This window comes from Ochlerotatus camptorhynchus, unplaced genomic scaffold (genome assembly GCF_037179485.1).
Source record: "Ochlerotatus camptorhynchus isolate MF236.1 unplaced genomic scaffold, CSIRO-AGI_Acam_v1.1 ptg000263l, whole genome shotgun sequence".
NCBI lineage: Eukaryota > Metazoa > Arthropoda > Insecta > Diptera > Culicidae > Ochlerotatus > Ochlerotatus camptorhynchus.
Window position 1 is genome coordinate 260914 of NW_027040753.1, and position 7975 is coordinate 268888.

The following is a 7975-nucleotide window of genomic DNA, read 5'->3' on the forward strand; positions in this document are numbered from 1 at the left end:
GATCGGTAAACTTGTTTTCCATTGATATTGAGTATATAAATTTGATTCCTTTGTGCGGATTATTGATGATGTTTGTTTTTTTTTGTGAATCATAAGCGCCCGAAATAGTATGCCTGCCTTTTGAAAATGCTGTCCTGCATAAAACTGACAGTTGATAGAAGTTATTCCGGTCTTTATTTGTAGTTAATTTGTATATAGTAGAAAGGGCTCTAATGTTGGCCTATGGATCTAAGATTGGGCACATCGGTAGAGATATTACGAGGTATTCGCATTATAAACATTGGATAATAATCGAATTGCTAATGCTGCCGAGTAATCGTTCGTATTTTTGCATTCAGTACTTTGTTTATTCAATTTTAAAAACGATGAAAAAAAAAAAGAAAAAAAGAAAAACAAATTCAGTTAGAATCTGTTTCGTTTTACAAGTATCCAGCAAACAATGTGTGCTAATTAAAGACTGAATAAGACTTTTTTTAAGTTGAAGAATCATATTTTTTGCCTGAATATGCTTCTATTCTGCTTCCAATGTTTGTTGGGAAATTTGTATTTTTCTGGAAGCGTTATGGTCTTAGAGCCTTACCTGTCAGAAATCTACGAAATTACGCATAATTGTTCCAGGTAAAAAAAATTCGACCTTCTCCGATTTGCAGGAAACTTCGTTTAATTGTTTGTTATGGGAATCATTACCATTATTAATTAATTAATTTATTTATCTTTATTAGGGAGGCTTTCAGCCTGGGGCTGGTTCGCCTCCAATTACCATTATTGCAAAAATCGGCCATTTTGAGTCTTGTTATTTTTGTTTTGCTTCCTGAGCAAAATATATACGGTAATTTTTTATGGTAATTTTAGTAAAAATTCCAAAAAAGTGGTAGAAGCTCAAATATTTCAGAAGTACATCGTCATTTCTTATAAACAAAATCATGGAAAATGCAAACTTTTTAAATATTTTAAACTATGGATAATTGAAAATTTACAAAAAATTACTTTTGTTAACTTTTGGTTGTGCACAGAAAACTATTTAGTATATCTCATATATTATTTCCTGTATATAAATTAAAGGGTGTCCACGATGAAATTGCCACACACAAAATTGATTCGCAAAATTCGAGTTTTCATCCGATTGCCATCAAATTTTCAGGGATTGAGAAATAACTATTAAACTTCATTTTACCATTTTACTCGTATTTTATTTACAGTCCATACGCAAATGCCCGCACCTTGACCTTAACCCCGGCCATAAGATTCTGCACAACCTGCGAATCAACCGTTTTTTGCATGTAAACCCATACTTTCTTCAGTTCCTCGACTGTCTTCACTACCTTAGGTCGTTTAAGAAGGTGCTGCTTCATAATCGCCCAGTACTTCTCGATGGGGCGGAGCTCCGGAGTGTTGGGAGGGTTGAACATTTTCGGCACGAAATTGACCTTATTGTCCGCATACCACTTCAGCAAGTCCTTGGAGTAGTGGCATGAGGCCAAATCCGGCCAGAAGATTGTTGGGACGTTGTGGGCCTTCAGGAGAGGAAGCAGCCGCTTCTGGAGGCACTCTTTTATGTACACCTGTCCGTTCATCGTGTCCTGGGTCACGAAAGGTGCACTCCGCTTCCCGCACGTGCAGATGGCTTGCCAAACCAGGAATTTCTTCGCAAATTTGGACATCTTCTGAGTGCGGACATGCTCCGGAACGCTGAACTTATCCTTGGCCGTGAAAAACAGGTTGCCGGGGATCTGTTTGAAGTCGGCCTTCACATATGTTTCGTCGTCCATGATGCAGCATTCAACTTTCGTCAGCATGTTGAGATACAACTTCCTGGCACGGGTTTTGGCGGACTTTTTCTGCTTCTCGTCGCGATTAGGGGCCTTTTGTACCTTGAACGTTCGAAGCCCAGCCTTAGTTTTGGCCTTCTGGACAAAACTTCGGCTTAGGTGCAGCTTCTTAGCCACATCCCTAACGGAGGCGTTCGGATTTCGGTTGAAGGCCCCAACTACGCGGTTGTGATTTTTGGTGTTGTACGGAATACTTTTTCCTTCACTTCTGGGCTTCCGATCGGTGGTCAACCGTTCCTCGAACCGCTTAATCACTCGCGACACCGTGGAATTCGCGATTCCCAACGTTTTAGCGATGGAACGATGCGAGAGATCCTTGTTCTCGTGATGAATGCGCAAGATTTTATCACGCACGAGCTGTTCTTTCGACTCCATTTCCGCGAGTTTTGATCACAGGACTTAAAAACTTGCAGGATGTAAATAATGCACTATGAACTAAATCCACCCAAATTTTCATTAAATTCTACCCAACGGTTAAAAAGTTAGAGCAATTTCATAGTGTGGCAATTTCATCGTGGACACCCTTTACATAAAATCAGTTCAAAAAATTGACCAAAAGTTATTGTTCTACAATGTTTGTCAATTTTCAAGTCTTCATAGTTTAAAATATTTCAAAGGTCTGCATTTGTCATGAGTTTAAAAAATTACAAAGATTAAAAATATACTTTTGGAGATGTGTAAGTTTGAAACACTTTTTTGTTATTTTAACTCAAAATTACTAATCAAAAATACCGTGTACATTTTTCCCGGAAAGAATTTATTTTTTTCTACAACTATGTCTCAGTCGTCATTTCGACCACAAGTGACTTTTTGTGCTACAATATATTGAAAAATTACAAAGACGTAATTTTGATAACAATTGCAAGATCCAAAATGGGCAGACTTGAGCAAAAATGTGAATGATTGCCAATAACCCATAATTATGCAAATCGTAGAAGGTCGAGTTTCTCCGATTTGACGGGGATTAGGGTTGGTACCGTCGAAGAAGTTTCTCGTTACAACTAAAACTATCTATTGGCATAAATAGTTCGCATCTCACCCGCAGAGATGGCGCCACGATCTTACTTTTTACTCTGATATTTTAGAAACTGAATATCTTTATAAAAGTGATTTATCTTTAAAAAAATTAGCAGCTCTTTTGAAGACACCAAAGTTCCGCAGCCTGCCGTTTCCGAGTTGTTTGGAAATTTAAAAAATGTTATGATTAAATTGCGAGTAAAATTTTCTTCATTATATTTTATTGTTTTCATTAACAAACTTCCATTTTTTATGATGTAGAACATGATCTTCTGCTAAAGAATAAAATGGTTAAATCTAAAAACTTGGGAGAAAATGTAGAAAAACTTCAAATTATATGCTTGATTTAAATTACCCTGCTTACTTTATCTACAGATATGTGCAGAAACTTGTTGCAGAAAAGTAAAAAAAATAATGCATTTTTTTTTTTACTTTTTTCACTTAATGCATATTTATCAGAAAAGCATGTTTCTGGTACCATTGTTTGCTGTTTCGTTTTAATACTGCGTTCCGTTTTGTAATGTTACATTTCGTTTTCCTCCTTTTCATACAATGAATGGCATTTGAGCAATTTTTAGTTTGCACGTCTTACAAATTAGCAGGGTTCATATTAAAAAGTGTTCAGATTAAGAACGATTAGATTACTGGGGGTCCACGATATCACCATGTTTAAAAAAAGACAAGCACAATTAAATTAAAAATGTCCCCAGAATTGATTTCGGTAACCTATTGATCGACTAGTAGGAAAATGCCGATTGGTCAGCAAAAAACATTTTTGATATTGTCACAACATTTTAATTTATGTCCCATAGTGCACCAGCGTACGTACTGCTGTGTTCTTCGATCTGTTTTTGTTTTGACTTGTCCGGTTGCTTCCAGACCATCCGCTTGGGACACGAATTCTTTCGGTGCCCTCCATCTTACATGCATCTCAAGATTCTGTCGCTGAAAATCTTTCCTTTCCGATTGACGAAATGAACGTCCACGTCCATGTATACGCCTCAAACACCTGTGTGCAATTGAAGGCCCAGCTCCGCAGGACAAATCTCCCGGCTGATACGCTTAACCTTTCCGTATTTCCCCAGCACCTACGCTAGATCGCAATCCGGGACCTATAGATTGTACCCTAGCACGTATTGAACGACATTCGTACCTCCATGAAACACATTCTACGTGGTGCTACAACGGTAGTGTAACTGAAAAAAAATAATAGTTACCCCTCAATATTATTGCAGTTTGGAAAGTACGTTACATTTCTTATAAGAATTTATCAAGAGTTGCTGATGTTAGTAGCTCAAAAAGTTTTGGTGAATAGTTGTTGAGTAGTGTAACGGGTGAGTCTTAAGTAGCGGGACTAAATCCATGTCACGTTTTCCGCTACACGCGCTAGAGAGAGACAAACAGCGGTGTGTATTTTTGTTCTCCTCCAGGAGCGCGTCTTTCGGATGCTTGGACAGCATCCGAAATCGAAGGTGGCGAGGCACTTTTTGACGGAGGGCCACAAGAAATCCACGATTTATAACATGATCGCTCATTTCTGTGCTGGAGGGCCAATGGCCAACAACAAAAAACCGGGCCGACGGAGAGGAATAAGCGCCGCCAAGCGGACGAAAATAAAAGCTGCCGCCATGAACAAGATTGGTGCCAGCACCAGGAAACTGGCTAAAAAGTTCGACACGTCACAGAGCACGGTGGTCAGAATCTTGAAGGCGGAGGGCGTGAAACGTTACAAGCGAGCATCCAGACTGAAGTACAAGGAGAAGCAGCTGCAGGAAATCCCGGGGACCTAGCTTCGTGCCATTACGCAAAGGCCACTCTGGATTGGTTGACCGCTCATAATATACCATTTGTACGTAAGGAAGACAATCCCCCAAACGTACCCCAGGCGCGGCCAATCGAGTCGTATTGGCCCATATTGTCCCAGTTGGTGTACGAAAATGGTTGGGAAGCCACCACATCTCAACATCTCGAATCCCGTATCATCCCGAGCAGGAGAAAATACCGTATGGATACCAAATTCAGGTATAAAAATAGCATAACTGGCAACCTAAATATGGTATTGACGAGACTGACATAATAGGTAAAATACCAAAAATAATACATCAAAAATGTTCTAGGAATAACGAACTAATAACTAATTTAGTTATTATAATAACTGACGGATAACAGACGTTTTTTTTTATGCCAGTATACCATAACTTGCTATTTGAAAGGTCTTCTAATACGAATACAATAACTCTTTGAGGTGTTATTGTCTAAAAACTGAAAGATCACATTTTGTTATTTTGATATTTATTTGATATTTTACAAAATATATGGATAACTGAATAGCCAACAAGCATACAAAAATAAGGTATCATACCACATCAAGATATTCATATGTTATCGGTTAGTTATCCCGAGCAGGAACCGATAGCTAACCGATAACATATGAATATCTTGATGTGGTATGATACCTTATTTTGGTATGCTTGTGGTATAAAACCCTGTTTTGATATTATTGAGTTATCGAAATATTTTGTAAAATATCAAATTAATACCAAAACAATAAATGTGATCTTTCCCGAGCAGGAGAAAATAACTAATGAATACCTAATTCTGATCTGATACCAAAATTTGGTGTTGACCAGCATGACATAAGAAGTAACATATCAAAGAATAATGTTTAACCGGAGGTTTTAAACGACTTCTATTGGTTTTTGATTTTTCCGAGCTTCTTCTGGCTTCACATGGAAATTACTACTCCTGTAATTTTCTTCCGATTTTTGAAACCTTTCTGGCTTGTGTCATCGGTTTACTTCCGAAAGTTTGCATACATTTTTCCAAACATTTAGTTCCTGGGATGTTTTACCGACTTTTCATAAAACTTTCTTCAAACTTCCTCCATAATGGTTCTTTCTTTTTTCTCAAGATGATTTTTGTGTGTTTAGTCCGAAAGTCTAAATTTACGCCTTAGAAAACCTTAAAAAATATAAACTTTATTAAAATAGGAAATACCGGTAAAAACCGATTTAAAAAAAATACCGATAAGCTGGGAAACAATCTGGCAACGCTGCCCAGAACTTCTCCAGGGATTAGCTGAAACTTCGCTTTTTTTCCTCTGTTCGGGACATAACACTACTGCGACCAGTAATTTAATCTATTGTAGTACACTGGAGTCGCTTTTTACCCGTTTTTTTTACACGGTTTTTTTTACGCGGTTTTTTTTACGCGGATTTCGGAATTTACGCGGTTTTTTTACGCGGATTCCGGAATTTACGCGGTTTTTTTTTTACGCGTATTTTGGTTTTTTTTTACGCGGATATCAGAATTTACGCGGTTTATCATAATACACTAGAGTCGCTTTTTACGCGGTTTTTTTTACACGGTTTTTTTTACGCGGTTTTTTTTTACGCGGATTTCGGAATTTACGCGGATTCCGGAATTTACGCGGTTTTTTTTACGCGGGACGTATCACCCGCGTAAAAAGCGACTCCAGTGTATATCCCGCGCCCCTTTGTCAGTCAAAACTGGATTCTTTAGCAACAAAAACAAACAATGACACCGATAATGACCATGCATCAGAACTCTAGTCTTAACCACTTCAAACTAGGGAACAACGAATAGAAGATTAGGAATCACATAGGTGAAGACTAACTAACTAACTCATTTTTCCTTGTTTCAAGATCATCCTAGGTCCAGGCAACCCGAGGACTTACTATCAACAAGGCATAAAAAGTAACAAGGACTATTTTTTTTTTTGTTTGGAGCTGGGAGTGTGTTCAATCACTTCAAAAATTGTCTTGTCATAATTAAGTCAACTTATATTGGGTTCCTGGTCATTGCAGGATTGAGGGAAATGAAAGAGCTAATGCACTAGCAAGACTTGCATCTTCTCATAAGTTCATCGGGCCAGAGCCCTTTTGTGGTTTATCGGCTGCATCTCTTAGAATGGAGTTAAAAGCGTGGGAATCTTCAAAAGTGGAGGAAAACTGGAAGAACACTTCTATTGCTAGGCACTCGAAGCGATTCATTAATCCAAACATTTATGTGACCCAAAAAATCCTGGTACTTTCTAAGAAAGATCTTAGTATATATGCAGCTCTTATAACAGGTCATTGTCCGAGCCGTTATCTCTTGAAGCTAATTGGAAAACTTCAAGATGATGTATGTTGCTTCTGTGGCATAGAAAAGGAAGACTCGGAACATTTGCTACACAGCAAAAAAATAATTTTGATATCACGTCAAAGTGGATGCACTACAATCATGTCGAAAATATGGTGTAATATTACTTGCTAAAAAGGACAAAATTATCATTAATACAATGCATGAACTCACATTACGCTGCTTTTACTGCATTTGTTTATTTATGTGGTCATAAAAATTACATGAAATTTTCGACATGATAGTAGTGCATCCACTTTGATGTGATATCAAAATTATTTTTTTGCTGTGTATGCCACTGTCCGGCAATTTTCAATAAAAGGCGTAAGTTCTTCGACAAGGGGCTGATAGAACCCTTTGACATTTGGAGAACAACTCCCAGTACGGCAGTGCACTTTATTCGAAGTATAATGCCGTGCTGGGATAATGCTATTAGTCAAACGATGGCGATCACACCTAATAATAGTGATACGGCATCTTGATATAGCTAAAGAAAAAAAAATTAAAGGGTTGTGTCCTAGACACGACCGCAGTATGACGTAGAACCTATCGATCTATCTCAATCTATGATTCCCGGAAAAAAAGTGATCGTCAAAGTCCATGTCTTTTTCGGGTTATGTTAAGGAGGGAGGGGGAGAGGTTGTTGAGGTGTGGAGAGGTTGTTGTGAAGGAGGGAGGGGGTTTACATACATTGCTTTTCCTCATTCCTCATTGTATCGCATTCCTCATTGTGGTCACATCCACCTGATCCACCCGATGTGATCCACCTTTAGCCGCTGACTTGGTCCTGCTTGCTGCAGGACCAAGTGCCACGCCGTCCGAAGCGACAATGAACAAAAGCACGACAGCAGCGCTGTTTTATATCTTTTCAGGTTCAAGCAGAACGATGTGCAACGGTACCTGTTAGGATTTCCCGCCGTTTTTTTTATAAATGGGGCGGAGTTTCTTTTGTGCAGAATATGTAAAAAAGGATGGACTTTGGATGT